General features: G+C 40.3%; 1 protein-coding gene across 15 annotated transcripts in view; it reads right to left on the reverse strand.

Moving 5' to 3' along the window:
- LOC128688939 (titin homolog) overlaps window positions 1-16,521 on the reverse strand; it is a 748,574-nt gene that overhangs the window by 591,764 nt on the left and 140,289 nt on the right. Inside the window, exon 1 of one of the 15 annotated variants that reach the window (XM_070085631.1) lies at window positions 16,378-16,521. This exon is cut by the window's right edge and continues 271 nt beyond it. The exons of 13 other annotated variants lie outside the window; for them this stretch is intronic. The gene's annotated coding sequence lies outside the window, so the exon portion shown is untranslated. Of the gene's footprint in view, window positions 1-15,301; window positions 15,548-16,377 lie in introns of those variants that run through there. One more of the 15 variants, XM_070085633.1, reaches the window with a different exon arrangement.

A 16,521-nucleotide genomic window follows, 5' to 3' on the forward strand; every position in this document is an offset into this window, starting at 1 on the left:
TTTATTATGTTTCTCGACCTCTCAAAACGGAATGGAAAAATCTTGACATTTTAAGTGTCTGCTGATTGCAAATGGCAGGCTACTATATAAAGTGAGATTTTTGGGCCTAATCTGTCAAAGGCTATTCACATATAATGTTCGAAAAGCCAACAACCTAAAAATTTTTAATAATACTGCATTACAGCCACAATACAAATTTTCCAGCAATTTGGTGAAATCATTTGCTATTGAAATCGAACGCCCCTACGATTTTACATAATTAAGTTTAAATCACACGTTTTTCTTAGGCTTTAATAAACCAGTTAATTCATCACATCTTACCTTGGGAAACGTATACAGTTCGACAATTTTCACTTCATAAACAAATAATGACGCTCATCTTGTCCTTGGTTGCGCGCGCATCCTTCATAATAATAATAATAATAATAATAATAATAATAATAATAATAATAATAATAATTATAATCAGAAGAAGCGCTAAACCAATACGGGTCAGTAGGCGAAGGGAGCGTAATATTTTTCAAATTCTAGTTTTATATAAGTATGCTCTGTATTTACATATTTACTCACCCATTTGTTTTTCAATTAACTTTCTGATTACACTTAATTCTTCGTATTTTAGATTGTATACAGTGTTTTAACGCCTAATTTTTTTTTTGGAAGTTTGATTCAATTTGATTTTTTCCACAATTTCCTCTCAGAAAAAAATCTTTCTTGTCTATCATTAATAAAATTATTAATTTTGATTGTGCCCTGTACAGCGCCTGGGGAATGCTACATAATGAAGGTTGAGCCAAGGAAAATGTCGCTTAATTCCTTGGCTCAAAGTACCTTTTACCACAACTAGGCACCTTGCCGTGTTCTCTCTGCATACTATAAATGAATGTCGATAATTATATGTGTATATTATATTATTGTAACCACGAACGAGTGGTACTGATCAGTAACAGTACTGCGACTAGCCAAGGACTCGAACCCATGTTGTTTTGGCCCGCCTCATGGTGAGCGAAAACACATGGCGCTCTAACCCAGAGGACCACGCAATCCTACAAGAACCAAGCACCCAGCCAAGCTAGGTGTGTTACCTTGGTCCGGGGGTTAGAGCGTCATGTGTTTTCGCTCACCATGAGGCGGGCCAAAACAATGTGGGTTCGAGTCCTTGGCTAGTCGCAGTGTTGATACGTGTGTGCGTATATATATATATATATATATATATATATATATATATATATATATATATATATATATATATATATATATATATATATATATATATATATATGCCGAATAGGTAAAGCTTGCGATTTTGGCTTAAATAGCAACGCACTTCTTGCCGAATAGGGCAAGCAAAAATTTGTGCATGCAATAATTTCGCAAAAATCACTCCGAACCTAACGAAAAAAAACTATATTTCACTGTGTTTGTTTATTATTAAATTATTGTAAACTTATATAAAATACATTGCGCTTGTTATAATAAGGTCAGGTAAGTTTTCTAAGGTTCTTATGGTACAAAATTGTTAATTTTGACATTAACATAAATGAAAAAATATATATACGTATATATAAGAGAAAGTTTTAGAAAGTACTTCATTTTAAATGAGCTCTTGCTAATTGACTAGTTTTACCTATTCGGTACGATATATATATATATATATATATATATATATATATATATATATATATATATATATATATATATATATATATATATATATATATATATATATATATATATGCAAAACAACCACTGTGAAAGAGTAGTGAAATTCCAAGCGCTTTCGTGACTATTCACATTGATAGTTACTTGACAATGTGAGTAGTCATGAAAGCGCTTGGAATTTCACTACTCTTTCACAGTGGTTGTTTTGCATAGTTTAAAATCACCTGTTTACTGTGATCTTATTGCATATATATATATATATATATATATATATATATATATATATATATATATATATATATATATATATATATATATATATATATATATATATATTATATATATATATGTCGTGCAGAATAGGCAGAACTTGCGATCTTGGCTTAAATAGCAACGTTCATCTTGCCATATAGGACAAGTGAAAATTTGTGTATGCAATAATTTCGCCAAAAGCATTCTGAACCTAACGAAAAAAATATATTTCATTGTGTTTGTTTAGTATTAAATTATTGTAAACAAATCTAAAATATATTTAGGTGGGTTAGGCTAAAATAAATTGCTGTTATTATAATAAGGTTAGGTAAGTTTTCTAAGATTCTTTTGGAGCAAAATTAAAATTTTTTACATTAACATTAATGAAAAAAATATATCTTTAAATGTATAAGAGAAAATTTTAGAAAGGACTTAATATTAAACGAGTTCTTGCTAATTGACCAGTTTTACATATTCGGCACGACATTATATATATATAAATATATATATATATATATATATATATATATATATATATATATATATATATATATATATATATATTATTTTATTATTATCACACTGGCCGATTCCCACCAAGGCAGGGTGGCCCGAAAAAGGAAAACTTTCACCATCATTCACTCCATCACTGTCTTGCCAGAAGGGTGCTTTACACTACAGTTTTTAAACTGCAAAATTAACACCCCTCCTTCAGAGTGCAGGCACTGTATATATATATATATATATATATATATATATATATATATATATATATATATATATATATATATATATATATATATACACGAGTGCGAGAGAGTACTCATCTAATTGTGGCTGCAGGGGTTGAGTCACAGCTCTTGGCCCCGCTTCTTCACTGGTCGCTACTAAACCAGTGTACTCACCTATTTGTACTAACCTAATTGTGGTTGCAGGGGTCGAGACTCAGCTCCTGGCCCCGCCTCTTCATTGCCCGCTACTAGGTCCTCCCTCTCCCTGCTCCATGAGCTTTATCATACCTCGTCTTAAAACTATGTATAGTTCCTGCCTCCACTACATCGCTTGCCAGACTATTCCACTTCTCAACTACTCTATGACTGAAGAAATACTTCCTAACATCCCTTTGACTTATCTGAGTCTTCAGCTTCCAATTGTGACCCCTTGTTTCTGTGTCCCATCTCTGGAACATCCTATGTCCACCTTGTCTATTCCATGCAGTATTTTGTATGTTGTTACCATGTCTCCCCTGACCCTCCTGTCCTCAAGTGTCGCCAGTGTCGTGTTAAATTTAATTTTTTCACGTTTTTTACGACTAACCAACCAGTTTAACCTTAAATTCTTGTAGGTCCTGTTTATTTAAATTAGCTTTTCTTTCTTTTTGTAAGATTGCATTTTATCGGTATACGTTAAAGGTATCTTTTTAAGTTTGCTCTTTCTCCGGTTTATCATTCATTAATCTAAGGTTAACTCCATTTACTCTTATTCCTGATCTTGTATAATTATTTTTCTTAATTTTTAGCACGTCTTACAAATTAATATACATATCTTCCTCGTATTATATCCGTAAGGATTTCCTTGGTAACTCGTCTGGCTGCCCTTTCAACACCTTAACTGTAATTACTGATATCTTTTATATCTTCTTTCACAGGTGTTAATTCTACTTTCAATTTAAATTGTTTCACTTAAATAATATAGTTCTATTTAATAATTTAACGGATTACTCTCCTCTATATATTTTAAATCCGTGTTCTTGACACGAGAATCGTATACACAAAACTGTGGATGCCTCTCAGTGTAGATGCACTGTGAGGCAGCTTAATCCATTTTCAAGGCATTGAAGTATTCACGACTAGTGGTGACTACGTTACGTGCAGCAATAATGACCCTCCTGTAATCGATAGGCTTTAAATTCCATTAACCAGAGTAAAACAAGTGAAGTTAAATCAAGTTCATAAAAATTGCTTATCAAGTGTCCAGAATATCTTGCTACTAATTCTGTCAAAGCTGGGAACCAAAGCAATCACAGTACTAGGGGGAGGGAGCACAACTTTGCACTACCAACAGTCAATGACCAGGCTTCAAATACCTTTTATTGTACAACAATAAAGTAATGGAACAGACTGCCTGCACATGTCAAAGCCAGTCATAGCATGAACCAGTTCAAGAAGAGAGCCAAAAGGTGCCTAATGAATGCAGCGACAGATAGGGAGGAGAATGATTGTTTTATTTTTCTTTAGCTAACACACATGTAAATATAAATAACTCAATTTACCTTATTCCTAGTATATCTCCTTTATAGTATAATAATAAGGTAATAAAAGGACCCCAATGGAAATAAGTCATTCTGACTTTTCTGGGTTATCCCAGGTTCTCTACACATATGCTGCTATGTATGGTAATCTATGTAACTGTATTTGTGTATACCTGAATAAACTTACTTGCTAAGAGTATTCTGTCGGGTCTTTCATTTGTACATTTATAATTTATCATTTAAGTATATTAATACAAAATTTTCACTTTTCCTTTATTTTTAATGACGTTGAATCTGCAGTTTAAGAGCTGTCATCTTACCTCTATTCATTAAAGAAACAACTAGTACATACGGTCTCCTCCCACCACCCTCAAACACGCGACACACAACAGTCGTCTGGCTAATACCCAGGCACTTATTTACTCTTTGGTCAAAAGGGACAACAGGTGTAAGAAGACTTACACTTAGTCTCGAATGTACCATAATTGTACCGGGGACCTTCGGATGTGAGCCGAAGCGATACAAGAACGACGAACAACCATACTTACTAACCGTAGTATTTCTTTATTGAATTTTTGCCATTCCCTATCTTACCTCCATTGACTACTAATCCTATAGTCACAATGATATTGATATATTCACTTGACGTGTGTATATATATATATATATATATATATATATATATATATATATATATATATATATATATATATATATATATATATATATATATATATATATATGGATTTGTCAGTTAAAAACAGAGTAGGGGACTTAGTAGATGGGGAGAGGGAGGTATTAGGTAGATGGCGAGAATAATTTGAGGAACTTTTAAATGTTGAGGAAGAAAGGGAGGCGGTAATTTCATGCACTGGCCAGGGAGGTATACCATCTTTTAGGAGTGAAGAAGAGCAGAATGTAAGTGTGGAGGAGGTACGTGAGGCATTATGTAAAATGAAAGGGGGTAAAGCAGCTGGAACTGATGGGATCATGACAGAAATGTTAAAAGCAAGGGGGGGATATAGTGTTGGAGTGGTTGGTACTTTTGTTTAATAAATGTATGAAAGAGGGGAAGGTACCTAGGGATTGGCAGAGAGCATGTATAGTCCCTTTATATAAAGGGAAAGGGGACAAAAGAGATTGCAAAAATTATAGAGGAATAAGTTTACTGAGTATACCAGGAAAAGTATACGGTAGGGTTATAATTGAAACAATTAGAGGTAAGACAAAATGTAGAATTGCGGATGAGCAGGGAGGTTTCAGAGTGGGTAGGGGATATGTAGATCAAGTGTTTACATTGAAGCATATATGTGAACAGTATTTAGATAAAGGTAGGGAAGTTTTTATTGCATTTATGGATTTAGAAAAGGCATATGATAGAGTGGATAGAGGAGCAATGTGGCAGATGTTGCAAGTATATGGAATAGGTGGTAAGTTACTAAATGCTGCTGAGAGTTTTTATGAGGATAGTGAGGCTCAGGTTAGGGTATGTAGAAGAGAGGGAGACTACTTCCCGGTAAAAGTAGGTCTTAGACAGGGATGTGTAATGTCACCATGGTTGTTTAATATATTTATAGATGGGGTTGTAAAAGAAGTAAATGCTAGGGTGTTCGGGAGAGGGGTGGGATTAAATTATGGGGAATCAAGTTCAAAATGGGAATTGACACAGTTACTTTTTGCTGATGATACTGTGCTTATGGGAGATTCTAAAGAAAAATTGCAAAGGTTAGTGGATGAGTTTGGGAATGTGTGTAAAGGTAGAAAGTTGAAAGTGAACATAGAAAAGAGTAAGGTGATGAGGGTATCAAATGATTTAGATAAAGAAAAATTGGATATCAAATTGGGGAGGAAGAATATGGAAGAAGTAAATGTTTTCAGATACTTGGGAGTTGACGTGTCGGCGGATGGATTTATGAAGGATGAGGTTAATCATAGAATTGATGAGGGAAAAAAGGTGAGTGGTGCGTTGAGGTATATGTGGAGTCAAAAAACGTTATCTATGGAGGCAAAGAAGGGAATGTATGAAAGTATAGTAGTACCAACACTCTTATATGGATGTGAAGCTTGGGTGGTAAATGCAACAGCGAGGAGACGCTTGGAGGCAGTGGAGATGTCCTGTCTAAGGGCAATCTGTGGTGTAAACATTATGCAGAAAATTCGGAGTGTGGAAATTAGGAAAAGGTGTGGAGTTAATAAAAGCATTAGTCAGATGGCAGAAGAGGGGTTGTTGAGGTGGTTTGGTCATTTAGAGAGAATGGATCAAAGTAGAATGACATGGAAAGCATATAAATCTATAGGGGAAGGAAGGAGGGGTAGGAGTCGTCCTCGAAATTATTATTATAATCAAAAAGAAGCGCTAAGCCACAAGGGCTATACAGCGCTGCAGGGTAGGGAAGGAAGCAAGGGAATTGGATGGCAGAAGGGAGGGGGGATGATCAGCAGGTTACAGAAAACAGCGGGGCAGGGGATAGTACGGGGGTAGAGGGTAGCAAGAGATTCAAGTAGAAAGGGCTGAAAGTATCAGAATCTGTGAAGTAAGTCAGTCGTTGTCAAAAAGTCAATGAGAGAGTCCGGATGAAAGGTGGGTCCATCAGCGAGAAGGGAAGGTAAAGAGAGAGCAGCGGGGCGAAGACGACGACAGAGGTAAATTCTGCGTGCTCGTTGATAAAGTGGGCAGTCCAACAGAATGTGGCTGACTGATAATGGAGCTTGGCAATTCTCACAGAGAGGAGCAAGACGCCTCTCCATGAGATATCCATGAGTAAGACGAGTATGGCCAATGCGAAGACGGGAGAGAGTAGTCTCCCAACCTCGACACTGGTGATAAGAAGACGGCCAGTAACCTATACTCGGTTTAATAGACTGAAGTTTGTTGCCAAGCATAGTAGACCAACGTTGTTGCCAACGGGTGTGAAGGTGGGAAGATATTACAGCAAAATAGTCCGTACATGGAATACCTCTATAAGAAACTGGTAGGTCATGTACTGCTGACCGCGCAGCAGTGTCTGCCTGTTCATTGCCCTGTACGTCAACATGACCAGGGACCCAACAAAAAACAATATCTTTATGCTTAGTAAAGATGCGGCGTAGCCAAAGTTGGATACGGAGGACTAAGGGGTGAGGTGTATCAAATTTTTGTATAGCCTGTAAAGCACTAAGGGAGTCTGAGACAACCACAAATGATGACACAGGCATAGATGCAATACGGATAAGTGCTGTAAGGATGGCATATAATTCAGCAGTAAAAATACTAGCTGAAGATAGTAAATGCCCTTGTACGACGCTGTCCGGAAACACTGCTGCGAATCCTACGCCGTCAGAAGACTTAGAGCCATCTGTGTACACAGCAATGGCATGAGAATGAGAGTGAAAGTGGTCAAGAAAAAGAGAGCGGGAAGCGACCGTAGACAGTTGGGCTTTCGAGCAAGGGAGGGAGAAAGAACAGACTCGAACAGCTGGAACTTCCCAGGGGGGTAGGGAAAAGTGAGATGCTACATGTACATAGAAAGGTGGTAGTTGAAGAGAAGACAAGAGCGAATGAAGGCGAAGAGAGAAGGGACGGAGTAAGCAGGGGCGGCGAACAAATAAAGAATGTCTACTAATATCAGTGACCATTCTATAAATGGAAGGATTGCGGAGATCATGAGAGCGTACATAGTAGCGCAGGCAATGGGCATCACGGCGATCGGATAAGGATGGAACGTTCGCTTCTGCATAGAGGCTTTCGACAGGGGAAGAGCGAAAAGCACCAAGGCATAAACGTAATCCTTGGTGATGAATGGGGTTAAGGCTAGAGAGAGTAGCAGGAGATGCCGCTGAATAGATCTGGTCACCATAATCAAGTTTCGATAAAATAAGGGTGGAATGTAGGTGAAGGAGGGTTCGACGATCAGCTCCCCACGAAAGATGAGCAAGGGTTTTAAGAAGGTTCAGCCGGCTGTGACAAGTTGCCTTCAGAGAGGTAATGTAAGGTTTCCAGGATAACCTACGATCAAAGAGGAGGCCCAGAAACTTGACTGTATCACGTTCAGGGATACGGGAGCCATAGAGGTACAAAGGATGATCGGAGATGACAGAGCGTCTAGTGAAAGTGATTTGGTGGGTTTTAGTGCTGGAAAATTTAAACCCATGTGTGGTGGCCCAATTGGAAACACGGTCGACTGCATGCTGGAGAGAAACTGTAAGGAGGTGACAGTCAGCGCCTGCACAGGCAATAGCGAAGTCATCAACATAGAGTGATGACCAAATATTTGATGGAAGACTAGAGGCCAAATCATTAATAGCAAGGAGAAAAAGTGTTGTGCTCAGAACACATCCCTGGGGGACACCTTCAGCTTAGATAAAGTCCGGGGAGAGCACATTATTAACCCGAACACAGAAATGCCTGTCAGTTAAAAAGTTCTTAAGGAAGGATGGTAGATTGCCTCGAAGGCCTAAGGAGTGGGCTTGGGCTAAAATATTATACCTCCAAGTTGTGTCATATGCCTTCTCAAGGTCAAAAAATATGGCAATAACTGAGTGGTTATTCGCAAAGGCATTACGAACATACGTATCCAAGCGCAGTAAGGGGTCTATGGTAGAACGTCCCTTACGAAAGCCATATTGACGAGTGGAGAGACTGTTGTGTGTCTCTAAATACCACACTAAACGTCTATTTACTAGACGTTCCATTACTTTGCAAACTGCACTGGTAAGAGCAATGGGACGATAGTGGGAGGTTTCATGTCCCGTAGTGCCTGGTTTGCGGAAAGGGAGAACAATGGCGGATTTCCACAGCTGTGGAAGAACTCCTTGTGACCAAATAAGATTGTAAAGGCGTAATAGGACTGCAAGGGCTGACTGATGTAAATGTTGTAGCATACGAATATGAATGTCGTCGGGCCCAGCTGCCGATGATCGACAAGCTGAGAGTGTTGCCTCCAGTTCTTGAAGTGTAAAAGGCACATTATACTGTTCTTCTCTGAGAGAAGAAAAGTCCAAGGGTGCTAACTCTCTGGCAGACTTTGAGGAAAGAAATGAGGGGCATAGATGGAGTCCCTGAGAAATACGGACCAGATGATTGCCAATTTCATTGGCAACATCTAGTGGGTTTGCTATATCAACACCGGCAACCCGCAGAACAGGAGCCGGGTCAGGAGAATATTTACCACTCAGTTTTCGTACTTTTTTCCAGACTGCACTCATAGAGGAAGCAGAGGTGATGGTGGAGACATAATCTCGCCAGCAAGTGCGTTTAGCGTCACGGATGACACGGCGAGCGATCGCACGCTTCTGTTTAAAATCAAGGAGTCGCTCTGTGGTTCTATTGTACCGGTACCTGCCCCATGCAGCGCGTTTCAAACGTACTGCACGAGCACAAGCAGGAGACCACCAAGGCACGCATTTCTGAGAATGCCTGCCCGAAGTTTGGGGTATAGAATGAGAAGCTGCGGTGAAAACGGAGGACGAGAAGAGGTGTAAAAGCTCATCGATGGAGGACGAAGAAGGAACCTCTTTAAAAACAGTCAGGTGTGAGTAAAGGTTCCAATTTGCCCGATTAAATTGCCAGCGTGGGGTGCGAAGAGGTGGCGAATATGAAGGGGAAGTAAGAATGATTGGGAAATGATCACTGTCATGTAAGTCCGGGAGAACAGACCAAGTGAAGTCTAATGCGGCAGAGGAAGAGCAAACTGAGAGATCGATGCAAGAGAGAGTATGAGTCCGAGGATCAAAATGGGTGTGAGTACCTGTATTTAAAACATGGAGGGGGTGGGTGGCAAGAAAAGCCTCTAACTGAATTCCACGGGAATCACAGTGAGACCCCCCCCAGAGGAAATGGTGGGCATTAAAATCACCAAGTAACAGAATCGGTGGTGGTAATGACGAAACAAGGAAGGCAAAATCCGGAATAGATAATGCCCGAGAAGGAGAGAGATATAAAGAACAGAGCGTATACCACCTATGTAAGTGGATACGGGCTGCTGTGTAATGCAGCGAAGTATGAACAAATAGCTGATGGTACGGAATATCAGTGCGGAGAAGAAGGGCACTTTCATTAAAGGTCCCATCAGGAAAAGGATCTGAAGAATACAATAAATTATAGCCTGAGATGTGAGAAATAACAGCAGAGTGTAATTTTGGTTCCTGTAAGCAAACACCAACAGGGGCAAACTGGGAGAGTAACATCTGAAGCTCACCCCGATTACCCCTGAGGCCGCGTATATTCCACTGTAAAAAGGCCATGATTGGCAATGATAAAGATACTTGAAATCCGCAGGTAAGGGTTCCTACGGACTAGAAGGGTTAGAAAAGTCCACATGCGGAGGCAGTGGAAAATGTTCAAGCAGCGAAGGAACGGTGCGCTGTGAAGAAAGGAGTTGCGCAGATGGAGCAGAGGAGAGAGAAAGAGCGGAAGGTGGATCAGTGTCCATTGATGGTTTGGTCTCTGCAATATATTCAGAGATTGCTTCAAGTGTTTCGGAATTCAGAGATGTCGTATGGGAGACAATATTGGGAATGGTAGGGGGAGGATGAGTAAAGATTGGAACTGTATTGGACTGTACCAAGGTAGGGGGGGGGGCGAAAGGGTGGAGGGAACTGGAGAAGCGTGGCAGGGGACAGAAGAGACAGGAACCTGGGAGGTGGCAGAAGAGGAAGAAACTTGGGAGGGAACAGGGGAGGAAGGTACATTACGAGGAGGAGGGTGAACCTCTGCACTTGTAACTGAGCCAGTGAGAGGGGAAGAACTAGGGACAGAGACAGGGAGGGTAAAATGAGGAGGTGGAAGATGGGTAGGAGGTGTTACCGGACCTTTTTTTGACTTTTGAGAAGTAGAGGGACGATTGGGAAGAGGTGTCGTACGAGGTCTCGTCGATACTGAGGCTTGTAAGAGAGAACTCGAAGAAGCGAGATTAGACTGAGGCATTGAAGTAGGGACGTCTGAGCCGAGGACAGCAAAAGGATTAGATACAGGAGTGATTATGGGAGAGGTAACCACAGAGGTGGGTGTAGAAGATGGGATACCAGAAGTGGGGGGACGTTTTGAAACACGGGAATAAGAAACACGTGGGAGTCTCCCTTGGAGGCGGAGATGAGAAACTGCCATGGCATAAGGGAGACCTTCTGTCTCTTTGAGGTAACGGATTTCCCGCTCGTTTAAATAGACCTGACAACGGCGAGAGTACGAAGGGTGAGCCTCATGACAGTTAAGGCAAGAGGGAGATCGATTGCAAGACGTATTAGAATGGTCATCGGCACCACAGACTGGGCATTCGGCGATAGATCTGCAATATTTCGCTGGATGGCCAAATCGCCAGCAATTTCTACACTGTTGTGGTGTAGGGATCACCTTTCGAACTTGTAACCGATGTCCTGCTATATAAACTGAGGATGGGAGTTCTCGGCTGTCAAAAGTTAAACGAGCCACATTGCTAGGGTATCGTCTCCGCCCACGGGCAGGAAGAACGTAAGTGTCTACCTTGAGGATTGGGAGATCTTGGAGTTCCAGCTGTTCTAGAATGTCGGTGCCACATGTCTGAAAATTTTGTTGAACTATGGTATGGGGCAGAATGACGGTACCACTACAAGAATTGAGGGAATGATGTTTTTCAAGGGTGACAGGAACAGTATCTATATGGGAAAGACGAGAGAGCTCACGAGCCTGGGTAGCATTCTGTACGGTAATGATGCACGTACCGCTCTTAAGAGCATGAAAAGAAATATCTTTACCAACATGGCGTAGGAGTGCCTTGCCAATACTATGGTCAGAAAGATAGGCAGTAGAGGAAGTTGGTCGTAAAGTGAAGAATTTAGTCCACTGTTCAGTCTGAAACTGAGCGTGGAAAGGTAGTGAAGGACGTGTCGATCGTTTCTGAGAAGAACGAGAAGGTGAAGGTGGAGAAGTATCATCAGCAGGTAATTGTCGTTGACGTTTAGGCGTGGGACCAGAGTTGGTCCGACGTGGAACGGGTCGGCGATTTGAAAATTGCCGCACCGTAGAGGGAGAGGCCGGAAGCATAGTCAGAGGAGAGCGAAGGTTTGATAAATCGAAGGAGTCAGTCGAGGCCTCAGTACCTGAAGCGGGTGAGGAAACAGCACCGGCAATAGGTACAGAGGCATGAGGAATGTCTGAAGAGTGGTCCAAAGACGAGGCGGGGTCAGAACGGGGTGCGGTATCAAGAAGGGGCCCGGGGGTACCAGGTTCATGGACTAGGGCTGCCATGGTTAGGTTACTTCTTTCTTTTTGTTTTTAAGAAAAAAAAGAAAGAAGAAAAGAAAATAAAAATAAAAAAAAGAAAAAAAAAGGGGGGGACCGGGGAGGGATAGTTCCTAGGAGGAATGAAAGGGCCAGAAATCTCCCTCCGCGCCCAAGAGGACCTCAGCACCGCAAGTAGCGCAGATGCAGCATGGAACCCGTGCCATACCCTACCCATCATGCTAGTAAACTAACAATCCGGGATAGCAACCTCACATCTGCCGAGCTACCTCGGTGGACAAAAGAGAGGGCGGCCGGATATCCGCCACAAAGCATACCTCCTTCGGCCACCACCCCCGGAATCCGAAAGGTGGCTTCCAGAGATACACTCGTCGCCCGAAAGACACCCAAAGCTACTCCGGGATACCGGAGAGGGATCGGGACATCCCCAGGCGATCCAGATTCCACGGCAAACTACGCCACCGCTAAGAACCTCAACGGAATGGGATGGACCCCGGTATCCTTTCTCCTACCCAGGAACTAGCGCGCCTGTGGGAGAAATCCCAAAGGACAAAAAGAGGAAGGGCAAAAGGGAGGAGTGGGGAGGAGGAGGAGGAAAGGAAAAAGGGGAGGATGGGGAGGATGGGATAGGGGAGGGGAGATTGGGGGGTAATTAGGTTCGGTCTGAGGAAGAAGACCGATAGGTCTAATTCCTCAGACCAAGAGCCTCTTCACCACGCCAAGGAGCCCCCCTTGAAGAGGTCGTCGTCCTCGAAAGGGTTGGAGAGAGGGGGTAAAGGAGGTTTTGTGGGCGAGGGGCTTGGACTTCAGGAAGTGTGCGTGAGCGTGTTAGATAGGAGTGAATGGAGACGAATGGTACTTGGGACCTGACGATCTGTTGGAGTGTGAGCAGGGTAATATTTAGTGAAGGGATTCAGGGAAACCGGTTATTTTCATATAGTCGGACTTGAGTCCTGGAAATGGGAAGTACAATGCCTGCACTTTAAAGGAGGGGTTTGGGATATTGGCAGTTTGGAGGGATATGTTGTGTATCTTTATACGTATATGCTTCTAAACTGTTGTATTCTGAGCACCTCTGCAAAAACAGTGATAATTTGTGAGTGTGGTGAAAGTGTTGAATGATGAAAGTATTTTCTTTTGGGGGATTTTCTTTCTTTTTTGGGTCACCCTGCCTCGGTGGGAGACGGCCGACTTGTTGGAATATATATATATATATATATATATATATATATATATATATATATATATATATATATATATATATCCATTATTTAAGCATTTTTTAGAATATATTAAAAAGTTGTGTCCAGTAAACGTTGTGGAAGCATCATGTGTAAATAGTATCAGCACAATGAGAGAGCTCAGTCGCTCAGCATCATTTATTTGCCCGTCAATATATCGACAAGACACGTTTTTTTTTCTCTCAGGTAGCATTTTCTTAAAAAAAAAAAAATCACCAAACACTTGGACCTGACAAATACTTACTGTCCTGGTGTAAGAGATTTAAATCCTATCGGCTACACGATCTTTGAGGCTGCGTGTATCCTGTACATCACAAGTCAAGAATACCTTAATATCTAAAATAGGGATGAGAGTAAACTAAGCATATGTATATTGAGATATTCACACACCCCGGAACATATGTTCTTTGTTTACTATCTCAGCTATGCTACCATTATATGTCTAAAAATTCACGTATCATAATCAAAGAAAGCGCTAAACCCACCAGGGTCATGCAGCAAAATTCACGTATAATAAGCATTGTACAAAATATTTTTATCCTATTTTCACAGGGAATGTATATTATTATTGAGTGCATATATATATATATATATATATATATATATATATATATATATATATATATATATATATATATATATATATATATATATATATATATATATATATATATATATATATATATATATATATATATATATATATATATATATATATATATATATATATATATATATATATATATATATATATATATATATATATATATATATATATATATATATATATATATATATATATATATATATATATATATATATATATATATTATATATATTATAATTTTTATTAATGAGGTATTAAAATTTCAGTTTCTCGCAAAACTGTTTTTTGCTTTGATATGCATGAGGGATGCAGTGAGGATGTCTGCTTCAGCCCGGAACTGCAGACCCACCAAATATATATTTAGCGCCAGTAAAAAGTCATTCATTTATATGAAGAGTTTGTTTCCAATACAAACGCATCAAAATTAGTACAATAAATCTATATGAGCATTAGTAAATATAAATAGCAGACTTTAGGATCTGGAACATGCATAATTATTAAGAAAATTCTCGTTGAGCAACATGGGCATATGCACTAGGAGATCATTATTTTCTCTATTTTAGGGATATAAGTAGCTTAAATGATTGTGCACTGGTGCTATGCAGTTTTAGACTTTAAAAGTAATAACCAGCTACACTAATCGAGGGTATAAATCCCGAGAATTTATTAATTTTGGAGATTAAATTATTCTTAATGTTAATTTTCAGGTGAATGTGACCTAGGTGCATTCAAACGCTTCTAACGTAATAAGGTAATTTCGAGTGACCACTGAAGTAGGAAACATATGCGGACTTGCCGCCATAACAGCAATACTAATATTAGCATTTATTTTTACTATCAAACGTCTTTACATCAACATCTGTCCAGGCTTCATCACCAACAGTTGTTGAGTGCAATACCTTTGTTGATTTCATAACGACGCGAATCAAGAAATTTACAAAGCAGCCCAGAAGTCTAGCCACAGAACACTGATAATCTCTCTAGAGTTCTGTAGGACTAATAGGTATAATGTGCAATGATACATGAAACCTTCAAGGGCGGTGTCTAAATGCTGGTATAGGGCCTTTGATCCAATGAATTGGAACTATGATTACCCTTGCAGTTAAGACATGCTGGAACAGCAGTGATGGTGGAGGATCTGAATTCGTGTCCATCATTCCCACATTTTGAACAAAACTTCTTATCCTTGATGCGGCAGTCCTTGGTGGTGTGATTATAGGGGTAGTAGGTCCAGCAGTGGGAGACGTGTGTGAAACTTTCTGGCTCTACATGACTTGGGTGAATGTGGTAATATGGCCAGCCCGTCAGAGAGAGCTTGGGCAGCCATGGAGATGTCTGAGAATGTGATCTTCAGCATAGAAGAGGTGTTAGGGATTTTGGAGATGCTATCTACTGAGGCCCAGGCGTTTTGTTCCTCGACAGATGTCTTCAGCGCTTCAGTAGAGAGGTGACGATCTTGGCCAGTCTTTTCACAAAGACCGAAGGTTTCGCATTCAAGAATGGAGACGGGGATATGGTGAATTGTCGTGTTTGTAGGGTCTTGACTGAAGAGTCGTCCATTAGTTTTGAAGCTTCACTGTCATTTGTGGAGACGACAATGAAGGAGTCCTTCAGAGAGTGAACCGCCGTAAATTTGACCTGCAGGCAGGTACTAATGGCGGTAGCCAAAGCTAGCTTCGAGAAGTCATTGATTACTCCATTCAAAGGCTTGATTTTCACACGATGCGACAGCACTGTGAGAAAGGAGGTGGAGCTTGTGGAATATAAATTCCCCTCCCCAGAGGGGATCGAAGGGAGACTTCTTGAGTGTAGAGCAACTGTGTCCTAAGCGAGAATGACGAGTATTTAAGCAGATTATGAGGCGTGAGATGAGGAAGACTCCGGAAGTTGTGACAAATAACTCTCAGTCTTGCGAGTTGCTGCTGAAAGACCTACAAAACTGCCAGTGTGATTACGGACCAAACCACAATTTTGGAGTCTGTTAATGATCTCAATTACTTTAATTTAAACAAATAAGTGTTTTGTTTTTATATGGGTCAGCCAATCAGGTGAATTATGAAGGGTTGATTGTGATGGTCACAAATACGTCAACTGTGATGTCATAAACACGTCACTACTGAGTGGTAACTTGATGTGACAGCTGAGGCAGGTATGTCATGCTCCTACCTACCTTAACAAGGAGCACCGTCAACCACTTGTCAACCCCTCGTCCATGGGCACAAGGAACTCTGATGTCGCATCACTGGAACCACTTTTTTTTTAACAATCTGATAACTTTTTACATCTACTTTCAGGGAACTTTCCCAAGGAACTT

This window comes from Cherax quadricarinatus, chromosome 16 (assembly GCF_038502225.1).
Source record: "Cherax quadricarinatus isolate ZL_2023a chromosome 16, ASM3850222v1, whole genome shotgun sequence".
Classification (NCBI taxonomy): Eukaryota; Metazoa; Arthropoda; class Malacostraca; order Decapoda; family Parastacidae; genus Cherax; species Cherax quadricarinatus.